Raw genomic sequence first — 27,232 nt, 5'->3', positions numbered from 1 at the left:
ACACACACACACACACACACACACACACACACACACACACACACACACACACACACACACACACACACACACACACACACACACACACACACACACACACACACACACACACACACACACACACACACACACACACACACACACACACACACACACACACACACACACACACACACACACACACACACACACACACACACACACACACACACACACACACACACACACACACACACACACACACACACACACACACACACACACACACACACACACACACACACACACACACACACACACACACACACACACACACACACACACACACACACACACACACACACACACACACACACACACACACACACACACACACACACACACACACACACACACACACACACACACACACACACACACACACACACACACACACACACACACACACACACACACACACACACACACACACACACACACACACACACACACACACACACACACACACACACACACACACACACACACACACACACACACACACACACACACACACACACACACACACACACACACACACACACACACACACACACACACACACACACACACACACACACACACACACACACACACACACACACACACACACACACACACACACACACACACACACACACACACACACACACACACACACACACACACACACACACACACACACACACACACACACACACACACACACACACACACACACACACACACACACACACACACACACACACACACACACACACACACACACACACACACACACACACACACACACACACACACACACACACACACACACACACACACACACACACACACACACACACACACACACACACACACACACACACACACACACACACACACACCCACGCACCCACCCGCCCACCCATGATGTTTTCTTCAAAAAAAATCTCAAAAATTTAATTCAAATGATATGACGTCTTAAAAAATGTAATTTTTGAAATCTTTGTAGTTTTATAAAATTACCACCATTTTAAGACGGTATTACTAAAGTTTGAACAGGTCTATTACAATTTTATAAGTGTTTTTTTAAATACTAGGATGTACTCTTTAAAATGCACTGAACTATTTTACTTTAGAAATGAAATAGACTATTTATTTTTGAGAAAATTAAGAATGTAATACAAAAACCGAAAATTACCAGCTAAAAAAATGTTTATATAAAGTGATCAAAACTTTTTTCTGGAAAACTTACCAAAAATACATTTAAAAATAAACTTAAAAACAATAAAAAACAATAATAATTTTCCAACAATAAAATTTTTTTTAGCTCTTATACAGTAGGTCTGCGTAACTTAAAACCTATTGATAACTTTTTTATCATCAGCTTTACGAAAAAAAGTTATTCCATATAAAATACTCAATCATCAAATATCAAATTAAATGAATTTTTTACGAGGTATGTCAAAAAATATGAATTTCACTCAAGAGTAAATTATCGTTAAATTTCACAATATCGAAAATTGTTATTAAGAAAAGTTGTTTGGAATTAAAAAAATTATTTTAGTGTTCAATTACATCCTTTTAATTAAAATATTGTGAATAATAAAGGCACTTGACTCTTAAGAAAAATTCATATTTTTTACATACCTCATATAAAATTAAAAAAGTTTAATATCCGATGGTTGTATCTTAGATTTTAGACCAGGGAGAGCATTTTATGAAGAATAACTTTTTTCGTGAAAGTGATAATAAAATAGTTATCATAATTGTAATAAAATGATGATGAGTATCCGTAGGTAATTTGAGAAAAAATTGAAAAATTTTTTTTGATTAGAATAATGTTATTGTATATTTAAACATAGTTTTTAATTTCAAACAACTTTTCTTAATAGCATTTTTTGATATTCTGAAATATAAAGGTACTTTACTCTTTAACGAAATTCATATTTTTGACATAACTCGTATAAAATTGATAAAGTTTGATATCTGATGGTTGAGTTTTAGATTTTTGACTATCCAGAGCATTTTATGAAGAATAACTTTTTTTCGTAAAATTGATAATAAAAAAGTTTTCCATGTGGTTCCTAGCTACGCAGACATACTGTATAAGAGCTTCTGTATAAAAATTTTCAAATTGCAATGCCATATTCGGATTCAGTATAATCAAAAAAAAAATACAAACATATTTGATCAAAGTAAAATGATGAATTTAACGATATTTTTAAAATTATTAATACAAAAAAATTAAAAAATTAATAAACAATTAGCGGCCAAATCCGCGAGTAGAACTTGTTACGGTAACTTCTCCTAGTAGAACTTTTTAACATGTATATAAACTAACAAAAAAAGTTTTAGAAAAATATAAGGTTGTTTGAATTTTTCCGAAACGATGCATGTTTTCGTTCTAATTGCACTCCCCTATAATAGTTCTGTCGCCAGGGGGGAGTACAACGGCCTCCTTAATTCAGATGGACTTACCCAAATTTTTTTTATGTATTTTGACCCGTAGAACACGAATTTTTTGGGTAACCGTTGATCCGGATGTCGATGTTTGTTAAACAAAGAACTTGAGGAATTACATAGCAGCGATTTTTCGCAAAATAAAACATTTTTTTGTATTTTTTGGGTGATTCTCAGCAAAAAATGGTCTTACAAGTTTTTTCGTAGGATGCACAGTTTTAGAGATAAACGCGGTTGAACTTTCAAAAAATCGAAAAAGTGCAATTTTTGAACCCGAATAACTTTTGATTAAAACAAAAAATCACAATTCTGCTTACTGCATTTGAAAGTTCAAGTCAAATTATATCGGCTTTGATTATTTGCATTGCTAAAAATTAAGTTTTTATTTGTTAAACAAAGCCATAACACAATAGTGTTTCCCGTGTCCAGTGCATGCGTTTTTATGTACGCAATCTACGTAGAAATTGCGTGTATGCGGGCCTACTCGTTCGATTTCAAATGAGAAATGCATTGAAAATATCATTCAATCACTATGTGTTTATAGCTTTGTTTAACAATAAAAAAATTAATTTTTAGCAATGAAAGTAATCAAAACCGATAGAATTTGACTTGAACTTTCAAATGCGGTAAGCAGAATTGTTATTTTACTTTTCAATCAAAACTTAGTGGGTTCAAAAATTGCAATTTTTGGATTTTTTGAAAGTTCAACCGCGTTTATGTCGAAAACTATGCATCCTACGAAAAAACTTGGGTAAGTCCATCTGAATTTAGGAGGCCGTTGTACCTCCACTGGCGACAGGACTATAAGTAGATTGTTTCTGTTTAATGGCAACCAGTTTCCTAGTTTTGACAACTGTCACATTTAAGAAAATATCCATAATATACGTATTAAAAAATAATCTTACGAATATCACACGACAGTAAGAATAAATAAGAAAATAATGCTTCATTTTTACTCAAGTTTGTTGTCATTGGGCAATAGCCACCCGAGCCCTGCGGCCTCTCGTGTCTATTGCCAGACAACAAATTTTCGAAAAACTGTCGCAGTATTTTCAATTTATTCTCTCTCTCTCTTGTGATATTATACCTGAAAATAAAATTATTATTATTTTGATAATTATTTATATGTATAAAAATATGTATCATCATGGCATTTACAATCTACAATCAGTGGCGGTTGTAGACCAAAAAAACTGGGGGGAGGCAAGGGAACACAACGGGTGAATAAACAAGATATCGTGCCTTTTTAACGAAGATTATAGTACAAAAGTCCTGTAAAAACAGGGGGAGCTGCTGCGCCCTGCCCCAGGCTAGAACCGCTACTGTCTACACTCCTAGAGGAGTGATTGCCGCCCTCTTTCGGTTCTTCCGATTCATTTGTCGCAGGAAATCAGTCCTCATTAATATTTTGGTTCTACAATTCGTTGTGTGACTTGGCATCTTCTACAATTTTTCTGGATTCGTTCCTGCTCTTGCGTATGGTTACCCATATTCTTATGGTCCTCGAATTTTTGGTTCTCCGATTCGGTTTTCGGTCTTCTTTGTGGTCTGATACAGGTCTCTCTTTGGTAATTTTCTTGATAACGGCTTCTGGATTCTTCTTTCTATATATCCCATCTATCTGAGTCTCTGTGCCTTGATAAATCTGACGATGTCGTCTCCTTTCAAAAGTTCTCTTACCTTGTGGTTAATCAGTTTTCCAAATTTATTATTACCCAATTTTAGCGGGCTGTTCTCTCTAGGATTCTCAACCTTTCTTCATCTTTCTGTATCAGACACATTACTTTAGCACCATATGTTATTACTAGTCTAATTGCTGCGCTGTAAATTTTCAGTTTAGTATTCTAAGTAAGCTTCTTAGGTATCTTTGAGGAAGTTGTTTTATTTCCAGTAGGTTCTGTTTCCTGCCTGGTTTCTTTTATTGATTACTATGCTTCTATCATTAATTCCATGAACTGAGACCCCAAGATATTTAAAGTGTTCTACATTTTCAAACTCATATTCACCAATATTTAAACTTGTCATTTTAACTGGATTTTTTCTTCAGCATAGTAGGTGTTTCCCATATAAGCCCCTTTTGGATGTTTCCTTACATACCTAACTTCATAAATTCTTCCTTAAAAAAAACTAAGTTTTTAATCTAATAGCCCATAAAACAATATCCATTTTACACCCTACCAGACTGAAAACAATGGGAAACTTGTCTGGTAGCACCTCCGAGGCTTCTACAATTTGCAAGCCATAACGGGTGCTGAGACTAAGGAATATGGGGAAATTTTACAATTTATAATTCACGTCCCATCTGCTCAGCGGGGTAAAGTTACAACGAGAGTGGATCCCTTCGTACTCCAATCAGAGTAAACATGTAAATCAAAAATAAATAACCATTTTTAATTTCGCTCCAACACGAAACTACAGCCGCATTATTATTCCAGTTCAATCAGAGAGTGCAGCAAGCACCTCTACCGGTTTCGAAACTTATTAGTCTCTCATCAGGAAGCACATATGCTGCTCTCTCTGACCCAACTAGGACAAACCCCGGCGTGCAATCACGGATTGCAACGATCGAAATGGCCGGGATAGTCTAGCGGCAACTGCTAGCAAAAAAACTAAGTTTTTAATCTAATAGCATATAAAACAACATCCAAAAATTTTATTCTATATCCAACCAGACTGAAAACAACGGGTACCTTCTCTGGTAACACCTCCGAGGCTTCTACAATTTGCAAGCCATAACGGATGCTGACACTAAGGAAGATGAGGGAATTTTACAATTTATAATTCACGTCCCATTTGCTCAGCGCGGTAAAGTTCCAACGAGAATGGTTCCCTTCGTACTCCAATCAGAGTAAACATGTAAATCAAAAATGAATAACCATTTTCAATTTAGTTGCAACACGAAACTACAGCCGCATCATTATTCCAGTTCAATCAGAGAGTGCAGCAAGCACCTCGACCGGTTTCGAAATATTAGTCTCTCATCAGGAAGCACATATGTTGCTCTTTCTGACCCAACTAGGACAAACCCCGGCGTGCAGTCACGGATTGCAACGAACGCAATGACAGGGATACTCTAGCGGCTACTGCTAGCAAAAAAACTAAGTTTTCAATACAATAGCACATAATACAACATCCAAAAACGGTATTCTACATCCTACCAGACTGAAAACAATGGGAACCTTCTCTGGTAACACCTCCGAGGATTCTACAATTTGCAAGCCATAACGGATGCTGAGACTAAGGAAGATGAGGGAATTTTATAATCTATAATTCACGTCCCATCTGCTCAGCGCGGTAAAGTTCCAACGAGAATGGTTCCCTTCGTACCCCAATCAGAGTAAACATGTAAATCAAAAATGAATAACCATTTTCAATTTCGTTGCAACACGAATCTACATCCGCATCATTATTCCAGTTCAATCAGAGAGTGCAGCAAGCAGCTCTACCGGTTTCGAAACTTATTAGTCTCTCATCAGGAAGCACATATGCTGCTCTCTCTGACCCAACTAGGACAAACCCCGGCGTGCAATCACGGATTGCAACGATCGAAATGGCCGGGATAGCCTAGCGGCAACTGCTAGCAAAAAAACTAAGTTTTCAATACAATAGCACATAATACAACATCCAAAAATGTTATTCTATATCCAACCAGACTGAAAACAACGGGTACCTTCTCTGGTAACACCTCCGAGGCTTCTACAATTTGTAAGCCATAACGGATGCTAACACTAAGGAAGATGAGGGAATTTTACAATTTATAATTCACGTCCAATTTGCTCAGCGCGGTAAAGTTCCAACGAGAATGGTTCCATTCGTACTCCAATCAGAGTAAACAAGTAAATCAAAAATGAATAACCATTTTCAATTTAGTTGCAACACGAAACTACAGCCGCATCATTATTCCAGTTCAATCAGAGAGTGCAGCAAGCACCTCGACCGGTTTCGAAACATTAGTCTCTCATCAGGAGGCACATATGTTGCTCTTTCTGACCCAACTAGGACAAACCCCGGCGTGCAGTCACGGATTGCAACGAACGAAATGACAGGGATACTCTAGCGGCAACTGCTAGCAAAAAAAACCAAGTTTTCAATACAATAGCACATAATACAACATCCAAAAACGGTATTCTACATCCTACCAGACTGAAAACAATGGGAACCTTCTCTGGTAACACCTCCGAGGATTCTACAATTTGCAAGCCATAACGGATGCTGAGACTAAGGAAGATGAGGGAATTTTATAATCTATAATTCACGTCCCATCTGCTCAGCGCGGTAAAGTTCCAACGAGAATGGTTCCCTTCGTACCCCAATCAGAGTAAACAATCTACATCCGCATCATTATTCCAGTTTAATCAGAGAGTGCAGCAAGCAGCTCTACCGGTTTCGAAACTTATTTGTCTGTCATCAGGAGGCACATATACTGCTCTCTCTGACCCATCTAGGACAAACTCTGGCATGCAGTCACGGATTGCAATGAACGAAATAGCAGGGATGCCCTAGCGGTAACTGCTAGCAAAAAACTAAGTTTTCAATCTAATCGCACATAAAACAACATCCAAAAATGTTATTCTACATCCTACCAGACTGAAAACAGTGGAAAACTTCTCTGGTAACACCTGCGAGGCTTTTACAATTTGCAAGCCATAACGGATGCTGAGACTAAGGAAGATGAGGGAATTTTACAATTTATAATTCACGTCCCATCTGCTCAGCGTGGTAAAGTTCCAACGAGAATGGTTCCCTTCGTAGTCCAATCAGAGTAAACATGTAAATCAAAAATGAATAACCATTTTCAATTTCGTTGAAACACGAAACTGCAGCCGCATCATTATTTTAGTTTAATCAGAGAGTACAGCAAGCACCTCTACCAGTTTTACTCTGTTTACTCTGATTGGAGTACGAAGGGAACCATTCTCGTTGGAACTTTACCGAGCTGAGCAGATGGGACGTGAATTATAAATTGTAAAATTCCCTCATCTTCCTTATTCTCAGCATCCGTTATGGCTTGCAAATTGTAGAAGCCTCGGAGGTGTTACCAGAGAAGGTTCCCATTGTTTTCAGTCTGGTAGGATGTAGAATAACATTTTTGGATGTTGTTTTATGTGCTATTAGATTGAAAACTTAGTTTTTTGATAGCAGTTGCCGCTAGGGCATCCCTGCCATTTCGTTCGTTGCAATCCGTGACTGCACGCCGGGGTTTGTCCTAGTTGGGTCAGAGAGAGCAGCATATGTGCCTCCTGATGAGAGACTAATAAGTTTCGAAGCCGGTAGAGGTGATTGCTGCACTCTCTGATTGAACTGGAATAATGATGCGGCTGTAGTTTCGTGTTGCAACGAAATTGAAAATTGTTATTTATTTTTGATTTACCTTAAACTTTGGGTTTCTGCTAATTAATGCTACGTCGTCAGCACACGCCACAAGTTGCGACGTCGATGTTAATGTACCTATCTTTTATTTCTGTAGCTCTTATTGTTCCTTCTATAGGGACATTAAATAGTGACGTTGATAGAAATAAGAATCAAGCAGAGCTGATTGATCTTATACGACTGGTTGAAAATGAAAATGAAATATTTGATCTGCAATTAAACATATCAAAGACAAAGACCATGATAGTGGATAGACTACATAACAATCCTCCACACATAACCACAATTGATCGTTTTGAAGTTGTGAGCTCATACTTATGTCTGGGATCATTAATCACAAACACAGGGTCATTACAGGAGGAAATAAAACGTAGATGTGATCTAGAAAAAGTCGCCACCACAAAAATGACCACAATATGGAAGTATTGTCAAATTTCAAGAGCGTTAAAGATGAGGTTAATCAACTGCTTAATATTACCAATATTGATCTACGGATGTGAATTTTGGACCCTTAGAAATTCGTGTAGAAGAAAGACAGACGCCACTGAAATGTTCTGTTGGAGACGAACGCTACAAATTCCTTGGACCGACTATAGAACAAATAATTTAATTTTAAGAGAGCTAAAAGTTAGCCAACGACTCTCCAGTAAAGTCCATCCCCAACAATTAAAATATTTTGGACATGTTATGAGAGCAGACACAGAAAACATGGAAAGACTCATTATACAAGGAAAGGTGGAAGGCCGAAGATCACGAGGAAGATCCCAACAAGATGAATCGATCAAATTACAGGAATATGCAAAAGACCTATGCATGAGTTAAAAGAAATAACCAAAGACAGATATCTTTGCTTGCAGACGGACAATACACGACATCACGTCGACCACTACACTCCCTCCGGGGGTCAGGATTATAGAGAGAGATAGAGATTCCGAGATTCGCCTTGCCGTACTCCAGTTGCTATTTCTATGTTTTTGGTGATTCCGTTATCTGTTATTATTGCAGCAGTCGATCCTTCCATTGACATTTTCGTAAGCTTTTTAAGTGTCATTGGGACTTCTAGGTTTTTCATGTCGTCTGCTAGGTCGGGTCTTATTAATCTGTCATAGGTTTGCTTGAAATCTATGGATTTGTCCTTTTCATAGATTTATGACCATTGCTTTAACCTTAACAAAAGCCTCGGCTACCAAATTGAGGGTCACACAGAGAAAAATGGAGTGACTCATGTTAGGAAAACTCTGCGAGATAGAGAAACTTTCTCTGCGAGATAGATTATTCTTGTAGCGTTGATCGAAGAATAATAAAAAACAACGAGGTACAAGAGGCGAGCGTAAGTAGTATCCGACCATTTTTCGCAATCCTACAACCCCCGTCGTCTTTGGTGTGTTGAACGAATTTCAACGGTTTTCACTTTACCTATCCTTATACGAGCGGTGATCGGATTTCCCAACATGTCTTTTCCTCTGGCGAGCTGAGAGAGATTTCCTCTCCTTATACGTCAATTTCATATTATAAAAGTAATTCCTAATCCACGCGATCGTCAATATCATTCATTCATGTACAAAATATCGTCACATCGACCAGAACCGTAGTCGCAATGACGACTAAAGCCAATGTAACGTGGTCGTTGCGTTTGTTGCTCCAGGTAACCAAATCAGTGAAGACATAAGTTCACTTTTTAAGACATTTTTATTTAGAATCAAAAAATACAAAAGATAAGATAATTAGCCTTAATAACTCGTTAATTAAAAAGCATGACAGTTTCAACCTCCACAAGAAACTTAAATATACCTCCGGAATTAGAAAACAGAAAAATGTTCACGTACTTAAAACCGCAGACGGAAAAATTTGTGATCACAAACAACAGTGCAAAGAATGGGAGAGACACATCAGTGACCTTTTTGACGATGCTTCTCGAGAAAATGCTCCAAATACTACCTGTGACAACCAATTAGACAGAGGTCCCAGTATACTGAAGTCAGAAGTCATAAAAGCAATACAACAAGCCAAAAACAATAAAGCACCTGGACCAAATCAAATCCTTGTTGAGCTACTTAAACTTTTGGATGAGTTAAACATTACCTACTTGACTACTTTCTTTAACAAAATTTACAACGAAGGAAAAATACCAGATGATTGGTTGGAGTCACTGTTTATAACATTACCAAAGAAAAGCAGGCCCACCAAATGCAGCGATTTTAGACTAATCAGTTTGATGAGTCACACACTTAAGATACTTTTACGTATTATACAAAACCGAGTATTCCTTCTGTGCGAAACTAGAATGGATAATAAGCAATTTGGATTTAGAAATGGTCTAGGAACTAGAGAAGCACTATTTTGTATGCGCGTTCTATTACAAAAAAGTTGTGAATTCCGAAAGAACGTTTATGTTTGTTTCATCGACTTCGAGAAGGCATTCGACCGAGTACAACATGATACACTTTTCGATTGCCTGCAGGCAGCAGGACTTGACCACTACGATATAAGACTGCTGAAATACTTATATTACAAGCAAGTAGCCTCTATCCAAATTGGAGACAGTCGTACTGAAAAACTGCCGATAAAACGTGGAGTACGACAAGGTTGTGTTTTATCACCCACCCTTTTTAATCTGTACTCTGAAGAAATCTTTAGGGAGGTTTTGGATGACAGACAAGAGGGAGTAAGGCTAGGCGGAGAAGTAATCAACAATATTAGATACGCTGACGATACAGCCATTCTTGCTGAAAATTTACAAGATCTTCAGACACTACTAAATCTAGTCAGTGAAGCAAGCTATCGAAGAGGCCTTAAAATCAACATTTCAAAAACAAAGTGGATGGTAGTTGGAAAGATTAATATAGATCAAGGTCAGCTTTCTCTTGATGGAGAGGAGTTAGAACGGGTAAATCATTTCAAGTACCTTGGCAGCTGGTTAAATGTAAATTGTGACTCTGATGAAGAGATAATAACTAGGATCGAAATATCACGGAAGGCTTTTATGACCTGGAAACCAGTTTTATGTAATAGAAACCTGTCGATGAATATTCGAAAGAAGGTGCTGAAATGTTATGTGTGGTCTATCCTATTGTATGGTTGTGAGACATGGACGTTAAAAACCACAATGCTAAACAAAATAGAAGCATTCGAATTGTGGTGCTATCGACGAATCCTAAAGATATCGTGGGTTTCACACTTCCAATGAAGATGTTCTTCAAATGATGAATACGGAACGTCTGCTCATAAGCATCATAAAGAGGAAAAAAACAGAATACTTCGGCCATACAATTAGAGGACCTAAATACCATCTGCTTCGCCTTATAATACAAGGAAAAGTGGAGGGAAAGAGATGGATTGGTCAAAAGAAACTTTCATGGCTGCGTAATATTAGACAATGGTGTGGCTGCACAGTAGAAGAATTATTTCGCGCAGCAGCCGATAGAGAGAGATTTCAGGAAATTGTAAACATGGTGACGGCCAACGTCTAAATACAGACACGGCACCTACAGAAGAAGAAGACTCGTTAATTTCGTTAATAAGATATATTTATAATCTACGCATCCAGATTTCGGTTCGGGTCGATGTGACGATATTTTGTACATGAATGAATGATATTGACGATCGCGTGGATTAAGAATTACTTTTATTAATATTAAATGGACGCATAAGGAAAGGAAATCTCGCTCAGCTCGCCAGAGAAAAAGGCATGTAGGGAAATACGATCACCGCTCGTATAAGGATAGGTAAAAGGAAAAACCGTCGGATTCGTTCAGCACACCAAAACGACGGCGGAAAATGGTCGGGATAACTCACTTCTTATACCTCGTTATTGTTTATTATTCTTTGATCAACGCTTCAAGGATAATTTCTTAGGAAAATTTCTTCGCTCCAGAAAAACGAAGAGATCAGGAGAAGAATCAGGTGACTGACGTCATCGAAAGGATAGCCAGACTAAAATGAAGATGGGCAGGACACATAGTCAGAATGACAGACGGGCGATGGACAAAGAGGTTATTGGAATGGAGACCAAGGGAAGTCAAGAGAAGCTAAGGTCGATCATCTAAAAGATGGAGTGCCGATTTATGAAGGCTAAAGAAAAACTGGATTAGAGCGGCGCAAGATTGACGGAAAACACACGAGGAAGAGGCCTTTGCTCAGCAGTGGACGTTTGAGGCAGGATGATGATGATTATTCCAGATGGTTTATCCTTAATTGGTTGTTGGTGATTTCTTATTGATCTTACCTTTTATGTCTGAATATTTTAATTCGCGATGTGTAATTCTTCTTCTTCTTCCTTCTTGTATGCAGGCTTTAAAGCCTGTTTGTTCTTCTTTAATATTAGCCTCCTAAATTGTTTAAGTTATCGCACCATCGTTTTCTTGGTCTGCCAATACTTCTTCGTCCATTTGGTTACCTATCTCGTGCTATTCGTACTATTCTATCCTCTGACATTCTACTAATGTGTTCGTTCCACTCCTGTTTCCGTTTTGTCACCCATCCATTTATGTCTTCTATATTGCATGATCTTTTTATATTTTTGTTTCTCTCCCTATCCAACAGATTTTTCCCTGATATTCGTCGGAATATTTCCATCTCTGTTGTTTCTAGTAGTCGTCTGGTTTTAGATGTGTCAGGTCTTATTTCCGCCCTGTATGTTAATATAGGTCTAATTGCTGCTTTATAGAATCTTGCTTTTGTGTCTTGTCTAAGGTATTTGTTCTTCCAGATTGTGTCATTAGGAGATCCCGCCGCTTTACTTGCTTTTAAGCTTTGTTGCCGTACTTCCTACATCTTCAACATCTCCGTAACTGGTTATATCTATTCCCAGATATCTAAACCTTGCTGCCCGCTTTATTATTTTCCCATCAATTTCGATTTTACATCGAAGTGAGTGTTTAGATGTTGGCATACATTTTTGGTTTTTTCTACTGATATTATCATATTGTATTTCTTGGCCGTTGTATCGAAGATGTGTGTTAATCTTTGGAGATCGTCTTCTGTCTCGGTGATTAATGCGGCGTCGGCGTCGTCTGCATAACATAATATTTGCATTTCTTTGTTCCCTATTCTGTAACCGTGGCGTTTACGTAGTGCTTCTATTATTTGGTCCATTATTATACCAGGTGTTCACTTATATTTTCCCCCATTTTAACTGCCTATAACTTCTAAACGGCTTTAGATAGAAAAATGCGGTTTTCGCTGAAATGTTTTATTTTAGTAAAAGTTTTGTCTGAATGTATTGAATTTTTTATATCACTGTCAAATACGAAAAAAAATGGCGGATTTTGGAAAAAACGTTGTTGACTTTTTTTTAATAGAACACCCAGTATATTTTTTGTAAATTGAAAGAAAGGTCATTCGCCTATCCAGGCATATAAAGTTTTTCAAAATCGGTTTATAAATCACTGAGTAATTAATTTTTAAAATGAGCGGTGCAACGTGGATATCACATACCTAAACAACATAACTACGCAAAATGATATTATGTTATGTGATTTCCACATTGCATCTCTCATTTTAAAAATGATTTGCTCAGTCATTTGACAACCGATTTAAAAAAAAATATATATCGCTAGATAGGTAAATGACCGTTTTTTCAAGCTACAATAAATATACTGGGCGTTTCAATAAAAAGTCAACAACGTATTTTTTTTTCAAAAATCCGCCATTTTTTATATAAAAGCGATATAAAAAATGGTCATTTACCTAAAAACTTGAAAAAACGGTCATTTACCTATCCAACGATATAAAATTTTTTTAAATCGGTTGTCAAATGACTGAGCAAATAATTTTTAAAATGAGAGATGCAATGTGGAAATCACATAACATAATATCAATTTGCTTAGTTGTTATGTTATTTAGGTATGTGAAATCCACGTTGCACCTCTCATTTTAAAAATTAATTACTCAGTGAGTTGACAACCGACTTTGAAAAACTTTATATAGCTGGATAGGTGAATGTCCTTTTTTCAATTTACAAAAAAATATACTGGGTGTTCCATTGAAAAAAAGTCAACAACGTTTTTTTCAAAAATCCGCCATTTTCCTTTTCGTATTTGAAAGCGATATAAAAAATTCAATCTATTCAGACAAATCCTTTACTAAAATAAAACATATCAGCGAAAACCGCATATTTGTATCTTGAGCCGTTTAGAAGTTATAGGCAGTTAAAATGGGGAAAAATATAAGTGGACACCCGGTATTAAAGAGCAGTGAGCTTAATGAGTCATCTTGTCTGACTCCGCTTTGTACTGGTATAAACTGCGTTAGTGTTCCATTTATCTTTGCCTGTATTCGAGTAGATGTTTTCGATGGTTTGTTTAATATTGATTGGTATGTTTCTTCTATACAGTAAATGTAAGACGCCTTCGACTTAGATGCGATCGAAAGCCTTTGTCAGGTCTATAAAACATAGATATGCTAGTTTATTGAACTTAATGGCCTTTTCTGTGATTTGCCTCAGTACAAATACGGCGTCTACACAGGATCTTCCGGATCTGAATCCTTGTTGTTCATCTGATAAAGTTGTTAGTATATTGATTTTGTTGGTTAGGACTTTCGTGGTTAGCCACAGTTTTGTGATTTTGTTGTGCGGTGTTCAGTAGATTTATACCTCTCTAATTGTTGGGGTTTTCTTTGCCTCCTACCTTGACGTGTGATTTAAAATTTTAAAAAAATGTGCAATTGTTAACTAAAGAGTGAATAAACAATAATAAAGTAGTATGCGTAATTTTGTTATTTTTTTCTTTTTAATATTTAGCAACATTTCAATATTTTAAAATAAGAAAACCAAGTACGAGTTATGTTTTTAATAAAGTCTATCATAACTAATTTCTAAGTAGGTACATCTCAACTAGAGAAGTTTGTTTTAAAAAGTTTTAGAGCACACGTGGCGTACGAGCAGAAGTATAGCCATTCTTGTAGCGTCGGTCGTAATAACTTCAACTTTTCAAGATGAGAAACGGAACAAGAATAAAGAGACTATTTCAGTGCCGGGTTTATATTCGGCACTGAAATATTCCGGGGTTATTATTACAAAAAGACTATTTTATATATTATTCAATTATGAAAATTTGCAATAAAAATCAAAATAACTAAATCCGGTGAAATAATCGGCTAATTCTTCTTCACGTGCCATATCATCCCATATTATCCGACGTTGGCGATCACCATTGCGAAGGCTTCTCGATCTTCTGCAATATAGAGTAATTGTCCTGCATTTGATATCTGAGTCCATTCACAAATATTTTTTAATAAAGAAACTTGTTTTCTTCCTACACCTCTACGACCCTCTATTTTGCCTCCCTTAAAGGCAAAATCGGCTTATTAATAAAAAGAATTCGCCAATTAAAGTGGTAACTTCAAATAGGAAACAAATAGTTACCATAGAAGGTGAAGAATTAGGGGAGATCAGTAAGTGTCATTATTTAGATAAAATTATTAAAGAGAATGAAAAAACTGGGAATAAGACGACGAAATGATCCAGAAAATTGGTAAAGCGGTGAAACAATAATTCAATACATTATAGGGCGCCATATATACACCAGGGCGCATCTGTAAAAATATTAGTACATAGGTATTGTACCCTCGGAGATCCCTGGAAAAATTTACACTCAAAATATCAAAATTCAGTTTGGCAACACTGTGTTAAGAGGAAACAGTAGCGATCAACAGGTAGCCAAAACGCGTTCCAAGATTGCGGCTGTAGTTTTGAATATTTTTTCGAGATATTTGGCACACGTGTCCGTAATATAATAAAGAATGGCGGTACAGAGCCCAATTTGAAAAATATATTAATATGTGGAAATTACTCTGTAATTAAATACAATATTAAAAAAACGAGCCTGTACCGCCATTAAGAAGAACAAAAAAATACACTTTCTTCAAATAAACTTTTTTATCCGATGCCTAGATTTTGTGTCATTTTGGAACTACTAAAATTTTTTATTTCATTAGTAGTTCCAAAAGACACAAAATCTAGGCATCGGATAAAAAAGTTTATTTGAAGAAAGTGTATTTTTTTGTTCTTCTTAATGGCGGTACAGGCTCGTTTTTTTAATATTGTATTTAATTACAGAGTAATTTCCACATATTAATATATTTTTCAAATTGGGCTCTGTACCGCCATTCTTTATTATATTACGAATACGTGTGCCAATATCTCGAAAAAATATTCAAAATTACAGCCGCAATCTTGGAACGCGTTTTGGCTACCTGTTGATCGCTACTGTATCACCTTAATGTTGATAGTAACATATCTCTTTTGAGATAAACAGGCCTGTAATTTAGTCCAGACAAATTAATATATTTTTTTGCCAACAAAAATGAGATTTTTCAACCAAATAATGTTTCAAATATGATGTGCAAAATAATTTTTAATTGGGTTCTGCTAATGAGCTTGCTTTTTTGTCATTAAAGTAGAAAACAATTTAGATTTCACTCATTAAATCATTATCGTCTGAATTATTTTAACTGTACTGATATCCATCCAATAATTCGGAATGATTAATGGGTTGTTAAAACATTTTATCTGTAGCGGCTTCTGGAATGTCTTAAAAATATCGAATTTCATTGATAAAATGCGCATATCCCACCGATCTTCGCTTCGACCATACAATTGGATGTTAGAGGTGACTCATATTTTTTTGCAGAAATTGCTTGAAAATAGCTCATATAATATTTGAGTTATCCTCCCACTCAAAAAGGTTCGGAACATTGTTTAAATACTCAAAATGACAAAAAATAAAGGAAAAATTCGATTTTTTTCTTGGTTTATTAATTATAACTTTAAAAGCATTCATTTTCGAGAAAAGTCGCACTGACATAAAAGTTGCGTAATTAAATTTCCCACAATATAGGATTGGTTAAAATTTTTAAAAAGTACCACCCTTGTGGCACAATAGCAATAATTGCGGAAACAACATAAAAAATAAGTATTCGTAACAGCTAGGACCTTCATATTTCACCCAAAAAAACTTTATGATATAATAAAACAATACTATAAATTTCATTAAGATCGGTTCAATAGATTTTGCAAAATAAATTTTGCAATCCAGCTTTCGCAAAAAAATGCATTTTTTGCGAAAATTAAGCAGATAGCAAGTTGAAATGTTTTTTGCATATAGAAAAATACGGCTCCTTTCAATTGCAATTTGCAAAGTTAAAATCGGTTAACTACCACAGCGTCAGGATTTTTTTTAAATAAACATTAATTTTTGATGCTACGCGCAGGACAGCGGATACGTTTGCTCTAATTGGGCATTCCAATGACCTTTGATAATTATTGATACATTTTAAATTTAAGTACATTTCCATATAAATAAATAAATTTGCTTATTGCAAAATAAAAACACATACTCTGTCCTTTGAAATAATACTTTTTTAGCAAAAACTTTCTTTGTTAATATATTTTAACTTACAGAAAAATAGTTTATTTTTAAACATATGCAATTTTTTAAACAAATTTCACAAACAATAATCAAATTAGTCGGATTTTTGTGAAATTAAAATGTTAAAGATTGGTAGAAATTTTTGACGGGTCATTGGAATTCCCAATCAGAGTAAACGTATCCGCTGTAGCACCAAAAATTAATGTATAATTTAAAAAATTGCTGGCGCCGTGGTAGTTAACCGATTTTAATTTTGAAAATTGCAAATATAGTCCTGTCGCCAAGGGGGGTACAACGGCCTCCTGTATTCAGATGGACTTACCCAAGTTTTTTTTTATGTATTTTGACCTGTAGAACACGAATTTTGTGGGTAACAGTTGATCCGGATGTCGATAAGATTGTTATAAACCAAGAAGTTGAGGAATCACATAACAGCGATTTCTCGCAAAACAAAACATTTTTTTGTATTTTTTGGGCCATTCTAACCAAAAAATGTTCCTACAAATTTTTTCTTAGGATGCATAGTTTTCGATATAAACGCGGTTGAACTTTCAAAAAATCGAAAAATTGCAATTTTTGAACCCGAATAACTTTTGATTAAAAAATAAAATAGCAATTCTGCTTACCGCCTTTAAAAGTTTAAGTAAAATTTTATCTGTTTTGAATATTTGCATTGCTAAAAATTTATTTTTTGATTGTTAAAAAAAGCTATAAACACATAGTGTTTCCCGTGCCTAATACATGCGTTTTAATGCATGCTACGTAGAAATAGCGCCGCTTGCACTTTTACCTCCTCTACCTACTCACTCGATTTTAAATGAGAAATCATTGAAAACATCACTCAAGCACTAGGTGTTTATAGCTTTGTTTTAACAATAAAATAATAAATTTTTAGCAATACAAATAATTAAAACCGATATAATTTGACTTGAACTTTCAAATGCGTTAAGCAGAATTGCTATTTTATTTTTTAATCAAAAGTTATTCGGGTTTAAAAATTGCAATTTTTCGATTTTTTGAAAGTTCAACCGCGTTTATCTCGAAAACTATGCATCCTACGAAAAAATTTGTAGGAACATTTTTTGGTTAGAAAGGCCCAAAAATTCAAAAAAATGTTTTCTTTTGCAAGAAATCGCTGTTATGTGATTCCTCAACTTCTTGGTTTATAACAATCTTATCGACATCCGGATCAACTTTTACCCAAAAAATTCGTGTTCTACAGGTCAAAATACATAAAAAAATCTTGGGTAAGTCCATCTGAATACAGGAGGCCGCTGTACCCCCCCTGGCGACAGGACTAATAAAAGGAACAGTATTCTTCTATATTAAAAAAAATGAACTTGCTATCTGCTTTATTTTCAGTCCTTGCAACGTTTTGAAAAAATGCATTTTTTCGCGAAAGCTGGATTGCAAAATTTATTATAAAAAATCTATTGAACCAATCTTAATAAAATTTACAGGATTGTTTTATTGTTTCATTTCGTTTTTCTGGTTGAAAGATGAAGGTCCTAGGTGTAGCAAAAATGGTTGAAAAACGTAAAATGAGAATAATTGTTTTTTATGTTTTGTTTCGCAATTACTGCTATTTTGCAACGAGGGTGACAATTTTTAAATTTTTAACCAATCCTATATTGTAGGAAATTTAATTGCGCAACTTTTATGTAGTGCAACTGTTCTCAGAAATGAATACTTTTAAAGTTATAATCAAAAACGATAAAAAAATCGAATTTTTCCTTTATTTTTTGACATTTTTATTATTTTAACAATGTTCCGGGCCTTTTTGCGTGGTGTACTAACTCAATTATTATTATATCCAAGCAATTTCTGTAAAAAAATATGAGTCACCTCTCAATGTTCATCTCAAAAGAGATGCGCCCTGATCTATTAAGGATAACGTTATTTGAAAATAAAGCTATACCTAAATAAGTAAAGACCCAAGTAAATTAAAAAGTGGTCAAATCATCAATAATGAAAGTGAGTCATAAGTAAATCTTCCTCTTCACGCACCATATCAGAATTGTCCGAAACTGGCGATCTTCCTTACGAAGGCTTCTCGATCTCCTGACACATGAAATAATTCTCCTGCATTTGTTATTTGGAATCCGGAAAAGAAGCTCATCTCTTTCAACAGATCAAAGAACAAATACACAAGAAAGTCCATAAAGTAGAAAGATAAGGAAAACCTAGCGCAACAAAAAAATAAACAGAGTTAGAGAAAATCATACAACATCAGAGGAACATCATACAACAAAAATTGGTAACAAAAGAAATAAAATCATTGATATCGCAAAGCAGGACATACAAGAATAAAAACGAACAACCAAACAAAAACCTTAAAAAACAATCAAACAAAAAATCAAAGAAACGAAGAAACTCTGACTTATACTGACAATTATTTGGTGATTAATTCGCCTTCTTCTAAAGGTCTATCTTTTTTTATTTTACTGTATTTTGTTTTCCATCTGTTGTGTTATTTTGCCGGTTATTAGCGCGCTCATCACTGTATAAGTAGAACCATACAGATTGGGCCAAAGAAAACAGTCCATCTCGATATCTGGCAGTATTTATTAGATTTTATTTAAGTTGTTATTTGGGTGCAAACATAAATGAACAGTGGGACCAATCGACGGAAATTCAGATAAGGATCGAGAAGGCAAAATCAGCTTTCATCAAAATGAAAAAAACCTTTAACAGCCACGATATAAAATTGGAAATAAAAGTTCGTTTATTAAATGCTACTTTTTCTCCGTTCTTTTATATGGCGTGGAGTCATGGACCTTAACTGAAGCATCACTGAAGAGACTCGAAGCATTTGAGATGTGGTGCTATAGACGCGTGTTGAGGATTTCCTGGATAGACAGAGTTACCAACGAACAAGTTCTACATAGAATGGGTAAAGAGCGCGAACTAGTCGTAACCATAAAACGTCGCAAACTGGAATACCTGGGCCATATAATGCGCAATGAACAATGATGTGACCTACTTCGGACCATACTTCAAGGTAAAGTGCATGGGAAAAGAGGTCCAGGACGAAGAAGAATATCCTGGCTGCATAACCTGCGAAAATGGTTTAACTTAACCACTACCGGACTTTTCAGGGCAGCAGTCAACAAAGTCAGATTAGCCATGTTAGTGTCCAACATCCGTAATGGAAAGACACCATAAGAAGAAGATTTGATTTTAAGAAAATGACGAACAGGTCAATTTTTGATCCAGGGGGGTCACATTTTTACGGTACATACATCTGTCATTTGTCAACCCCCTCCCTTTCACTGTCCCCAACCCTTATTTTTAGGGAACAGGGGTCGTGTGTCGATTTAAATTCTTTATTCAGTAACATTAACATTGATATAATTATTCATACAGGGTGTCAAGAAAATTTTTTTTGAATTAAATTAATTGACACAAAAAGAAGAAATTGACAGAAAACAGAAAAAAATGTTTATTTCATAAATAAACATTGTTTGTTGCTTAAATTCAACATTCAACCTACCAAGAGACAGATGGGCGGCAGCTTTAACATTGAAATTAAGCGAAAAGCAATGTTTATTTCTCAAAAAATATTGTTATCTGTTTTGTGACAGTAGTAGAATGTATTTTGAATTAAATAAATTACATATCTTTTTGTGTCAATTAATTTAATTAAAAAATTTTTTTCTTGGACACCCTGTATAAATAATTATGTTAATGTTTATACTACTGAATGGAGTATTGAATAACCTTTCAAATGAGCTAGCAAGCGACCCCTATATTCCCTATTTAAAAATAAGATATACGGGAAGTGGAAAGGAGGACGTTGACAAATGACAGATTTTGTACCGTAAAAATGTACCCCCCTTAGATCAAAAATCGACATGTTTCTTCATTTCCTTAAAATCGAATAAATACTGTCAAATATCGAGGTGGACTGTTTTCTTTGGCCCACTCTGTAAGTATACTCAACATAAGGTGATTTTATTAAAATTGCGGTTTTCTATCACACTATGTAGCGTAGTTTCAGATGCCAAATGAAAATAGTTTTAAAGTATTACCTAATATCATGTAGATTTTGAAGTTCCAGGAACAAAAGACGTGTCAATAATTTCTGCATTCAATTACTCAAAGGAATAATTCAAGAAACTTATAAACTCTACCATATATTACATATCACTATAAACTATTCGAAGTTTAAAATAAAGTAACAAGCTAGTTCGTGAAGTTTTCCCAGGAAGTTCGTCCCTGCCATCTCACTGGAGTCTCATTAAGAACGTACTAAAGGGGTTTTTGAGATTTTTAAAGTAAAAGCAACGTGAAGTGGCTACTGCTTATATAAAATTTACCTTGTTGTTTTGGTTTTGATAATTTTCGGAATAGACGTGAACTTTCAACACGAATGCCAATGTACATATTTTTAATTTTGTAAATTAGAATTGTCAAAAAATGTCGTCTTGCATTGGTATGTATCATACCAATAAAATATAAAATTATCTTAAATCTTACACTGATAGTCCAAGTAATAAAGCTTAAAATAGGACAAGACCTCGCAATTTTTACAGAATGGATCGATTTGCTTTAAAATTTGAAAATAAGTAGTGGATAGTCCAAGGATCAAAATCTATATGATGCCAAAAGGCGCTTTTACCATGGGGGTGGTTGCCACCCCATCTCGGAGGTGGAAATTTTTTATTATATTTTGACCACAAAAATTGGTAAAAACATTCATTATAAGCAAAAAACATTCTATACATTTTTTTGATAAAATTAATAGTTTTCGATTTATTCGCTATCGAAAGTGTTTGTTCTATATCGAAAACATAAATGTTTTTAACCAGTTTTCTGCTAATAACTCAAAAAGTTTTCGTTTTATCAAAACAACTTTACTTAACAAAAATATACCTTTTGAAAAAATAAATAAAACCGTCTTTTATAATTTTCTTTAAGACCAATAGTAATCGAGCCATACTTTATTATATTTTAGCTCTTCTTCGTCAAATGCTAAATATTGTAGTTTCAAAGTCAAAAAACGGGAAAACTATGCATTTTTCGAGGATAACTTGTTTAAACTAATTTAAAGTATTTAAAAATATCTATCTCCAGAAATAAAAAAGAAGTCTTGAGCTCAAAAATTAAGTGACTTATAATGAAAAGAATGTCAGTCCGTATTTTTTTCAGCAAAAAGTGATCTGAAACAACCCCGTAATCACCACCCTAATTAAAATTAGTCAATGACCTGATTTATTCTTCTTTATATATGTATTATTAATAGGTTCTAGAAGTTTGATCGGCTTAGAATGATAAGTTTAAAAGAAATGGAGTTAAAAGAGAATAACGAGTTTTTGTAGTTTGGTAAAAAATGCCTTTTTCTTTAGAATAGAAAGATTAGCATCAGAGATACGAAAAAATATTTTAATATGAAATTCTAGCTTATTTAATTCCCAAGACCTTGATCTGCAAATATTTTTTCTACGATAAATATTGAGTGAGCTATTGACAATTAAAACTTGAAATAATATGAAAAAACTACCTTTAGCAACCCTTTCAAAGTCACCTCTTTTTGTGACTGAGAATTTTAGAACGATTTAATTTTAATAGCCTTAGAGACCTTATAAAATCTTACAAATCTTTTTTACCAAACTTTTTAAGATAAAAAATGAAAAAATGGCTAAAAAATCAATATATTTTTTTGAAAATAAAAGGAGAAATCCAATTGGAAGCATAATAATGTAAGTTAGCGGTATTTTTAGTCATTGACTTTATTTATTCTTCTTTATTTATGTATTATTAATAGACTCTAGAAGTTTGACTAGCTCAGAATGATTAGTTTTTAAAAAACTGAGGTTTAAAACGAATATCGAATTTTTGTAATTTGGTAAAAAAGCCATTCTCTTCAGAATAGAAAGATTAGCATTAGAGATACGACAAATGTTTAAATATGATATCGTAGGCTATTTAATTCCCAAGAACCTGGTTCGAAAAAAATTTTTCTACGGCAAAAATTGAGTGAATCGTAAATGAGTATACCATCGAAAGCATTTATTTTTTAGATATAAAACCAACACTTTCGATTGCGAATAAATCGAAAACTATTAATTTTATCAAAAAGATGTATAGAACGTTTTTTGCTTAGAATGAATGTTTTTACCAACTTTTGTGGTCAAAATATAAAAAAAAAATTCCACCGCCAAGAGGGGTTGGCAACCACCTCCATGGTAAAAGTGCCTTTCGGCGTCATATAGATTTTGATCTTTGGACTATCCACTACTTATTCTTAAATTGTCAAGCAAGTCGATCCATTCTGTAAGAATTGCGAGGTGAAAAGCTTCGGTTCCTGGACTATGAGTGGATTTTACACTTAAATGACGATCGTAGATTTATGCCAGGAACCGCTGTCAATGGAAACTTTGTTTATATTCTTCACCTTACATACTCAGTCTAATTCTCCAGTAAGTAATTATTATTTAAATTGCAATACAATACAAAATTGCAATACAATCAGTGACTTGGATCATATATTTTTTGCATGTGACAAATATGTGACACAATGAAATCTATTGAATATGCAGCTATTGCAAGAAAACGTTTAACCCTCATATAATCTGATGAACTTACTAGCTTTGAACAAACCGACAATCTTTAGGATTCTTCTAGTGATTATGTTAAGTCGTGTAAATTGAAACTCTAGATTATAAAATTAGTCGTGTAAATTAATAATACCCCGTATCCCTACTTAGTCTGTGATTAGTCACTCTGAACGGCCTGGGCGCGAAAAGTTTTTATTTCTTCTCTACCCTTGATTGTTCGATTGGATTTGTAATAGTCTTGGTGTATGGTCAGGCGTTGATTTTAAGAAGTGTTGCTGGCTAAATAAGCGCAGTTCCCAAAGGCAATAAAAGAAGAAGAAAAAACAACAAAAGTAATTATTATTAAATTCTTCTTCTTGTTCTTCACCGATATAAGTAGTTGTGCTTATTAATTGTCTTAAACAATTTTGTGGATGTAAGTTTTGTGGACAATCGACGTACTTTTGATTTAAAGTAACTGCATGGGAAAAAATGAAGTGGTGTAAGATCTGGAGATCTTGGAGAGGAACAAATATCTGTAGTTTTACCTATTTACTGCTCCATGTAGGGTAACTCGTATTCGAAATATTTTTGTCGAATTGTTGATAGATGGACTATAACTGGAAAGAATGATTAATGAAAAATTATGGAAACCGTCTAATCCAGTCCTGTCGCCAGGGGGGTACGACGGCCTCCTTAATTCAGATGGACTTACCCAAGTTTTCTTATGAATTTTGACCCCTAAAACACGAATTTTTAGGGTAACAGTTGATCCGGATGTCGATAAGATTGTTATAAACAAAGAACTTGAGGAATTACATAACAGCAATTTTTCTCAAAACAAAACATTTTTTTGTACCTATTTCTTTGGTGATTCTCAGCAAAAAATGGTCTTACAAGTTTTTTCGTAGGATGCATAGTTTTCGAAATAAACGCGGTTGAACTTTCAAAAAATCGAAAGAGTGCAATTTTTGAACACGAATAACTTTTGATTAAAAAATAAAATAGCAATTCTGCTTACTGCATTTGAAAGTTCAAGTCAAATTCTATCGGTTTTGATTATTTGCATTGCTAAAAATTAGGTTTCTATTTGATAAACAAAGCCATAAACACATAGTGTTTCCCGTGCCCAATGCATGCGTTTTAATGTACGTAATCTACTAGAAATTGTCTGTATGCGCGCCTACACATTCGATTTCAAATGAGAAATGCATTGAAAACATCATTCAATCACTATGTGTTTATAGCTTTGTATAACAATAAAAAAATTTATTTTTAGCAATGAAAATGATCAAAACCGATAGAATTTGACTTGAACTTTCAAATGCGGTAAGCAGAATTGCTATTTTATTTTTCAATCAAAAGTTATTCGGGTTCAAAAATTGCAATTTTTCGATTTTTTGAAAGTTCAACCGCGTTTGTGTCGAAAACTATGCATCCTACGAAAAAACTTGTAAAGGCATTTTTTGCTTAGAATGACCCAAAAAATACATAAAAATGTTTTGTTTTGCGAAAAATCGCTGTTATGTGATTCCTCAAGTTCTTTGTTTATAACAATCTTATCGACATCCGGATCGACTGTTACCCAAAATATTCGTGTTCTACGGGTCAAAATACATAAAAAAAACTTGGGTAAGTCCATCTGAATTAAGGAGGCCGTTGTACCCCCACTGGCGACAGGACTAATAAATCGAGAAATACAATTCTCCTTAAACAGCCAAAAAACAAGTGTTTATTATTATTTTTTTAAATCTATCGAATGACACCAAATATGACTCCCTACCTCCACCCTCTGAAAGTGAGATGGGGAATTTCTGAAATTTTTGATGGAAAATCCTATGGTTTCCTAGAAAAAAAATTTCCTATGGTTGTTTCCATAATTTTCTTTGGGTATCAGGATAAATCGTATTTTTACGATTCAAGCGTCATCTATCGAAAATTCGAAAACATTCATAATTTAATTTTGCATTAGAAATCCAAATCGGCAAAATAGAGTTAGTCGAGGAAATAAAGCTGAAAAAATGGCAAAACCCCGGAATTTTTTCGTCCAGCATCGATTTGTACAAAAATTTGGGATTAGGCTCATTACACCCTCTAGTTCATTTTCTATATTGAGCCGTTGTACGCTTTTGGTTTTGTAAGGGTATAAACTACCTCTAGTTTTAAAAAATTATAAAATAACATTTTAAACTTTAATATTGTCAACATTTGGTTCTTATAAGTTACAGAGCGAATGTTTTATCCTCTAAGATATATTATAATAATATTTCAACCCTTAAAACCACCCTTGTTGGAGCTACATATAAAAAAATTTACTTATCCTAAAAGAATAATTTCGGCTTGCAACGATTTACATAAAAATTTGAGATTAGGATCATCTCACCCTGTACTTCATACTCTATATCATGCTTAAGGGCGTTGATTATTTTTAGGGGTGTAAACTACCCCTTCTTGTCAAAAATTATATAAAAACATTGTAAACTTTAATATGGGTAAAATTTGGTTTTGATTGGTTAAATAATGATTGTTTTATAATTTAGGATATAATATCATAATATTTCAACCCTTAAAAACCACCCTTAATAACAGTTTTTATAAGTAGATATTTTAATAGGTCTATACAGAAAAAAAATTAGAATTAAATAGTTACAAAAACATTTATTACACAAAAATACGAATTTATAAATATGTAGAAATACAAATACAAATAGTTTTTTAGTCACCTTTCAGTATACGAACCGGTTCTGTGGTATTATACATACATTGAAAATTATCCATAAGCGGACTATCCGAATTTTTCGAAAAAAAAATTCGATTTATAAACATAGCTCCTTCATTTTTGACGGTGAAAAGTTTTTTCAAAAATGACTTTGCAGGATTTTTGAAGAGTTATAAGACTGTGTAAACTAAATTCCGTAAGATCAAACAGCTATATCTCGCTAACTGTTCACTGTGATGAAAATCTATGCACAAGGGAATTTCAGTTATTAAAGAAGCTACAATTTAGTAATATATCATTTTTTTATATCTCCAGTATTTTCGGAGATATTTTGAAGTAAAAGGTGAAAAATGGGAAATTCCAAAAAATTAATTTTTCTTCAAACTCCAATGTTTCTAAAATTAGGCTTTTTAAATAAGTCAAACTTCTTGGATGTATTGGTAATACAAATATAAAAGGAATTACAGAAAGGTCTTAACTTAAGTTAGTTAAGGGGTTGTTTTCACTGATTTTTTCATAGAGAAAAGCAGGTACCGAATTTTTTTGATCATAAGTCGCTTACTTTTCAGACGACTAGAAACTTTTTATTATTTTTTTAAAGGCCTAACTGTATGCTTGAAAAAATATTATTTAAGTTTTCCTCGAACAATGCAAAGTTTTTCCGTTATTTTACTTTGAATATTTCAAATTATGCATTTGACGAAAATAGCTAACTTTTAACATGCCGTATCTCGGTTTGTATTAGCCTT

Source organism: Diabrotica virgifera, chromosome 9 (genome assembly GCF_917563875.1).
Source record: "Diabrotica virgifera virgifera chromosome 9, PGI_DIABVI_V3a".
Classification (NCBI taxonomy): domain Eukaryota; kingdom Metazoa; phylum Arthropoda; class Insecta; order Coleoptera; family Chrysomelidae; genus Diabrotica; species Diabrotica virgifera.
This window is presented reverse-complemented; position numbering follows the sequence as displayed.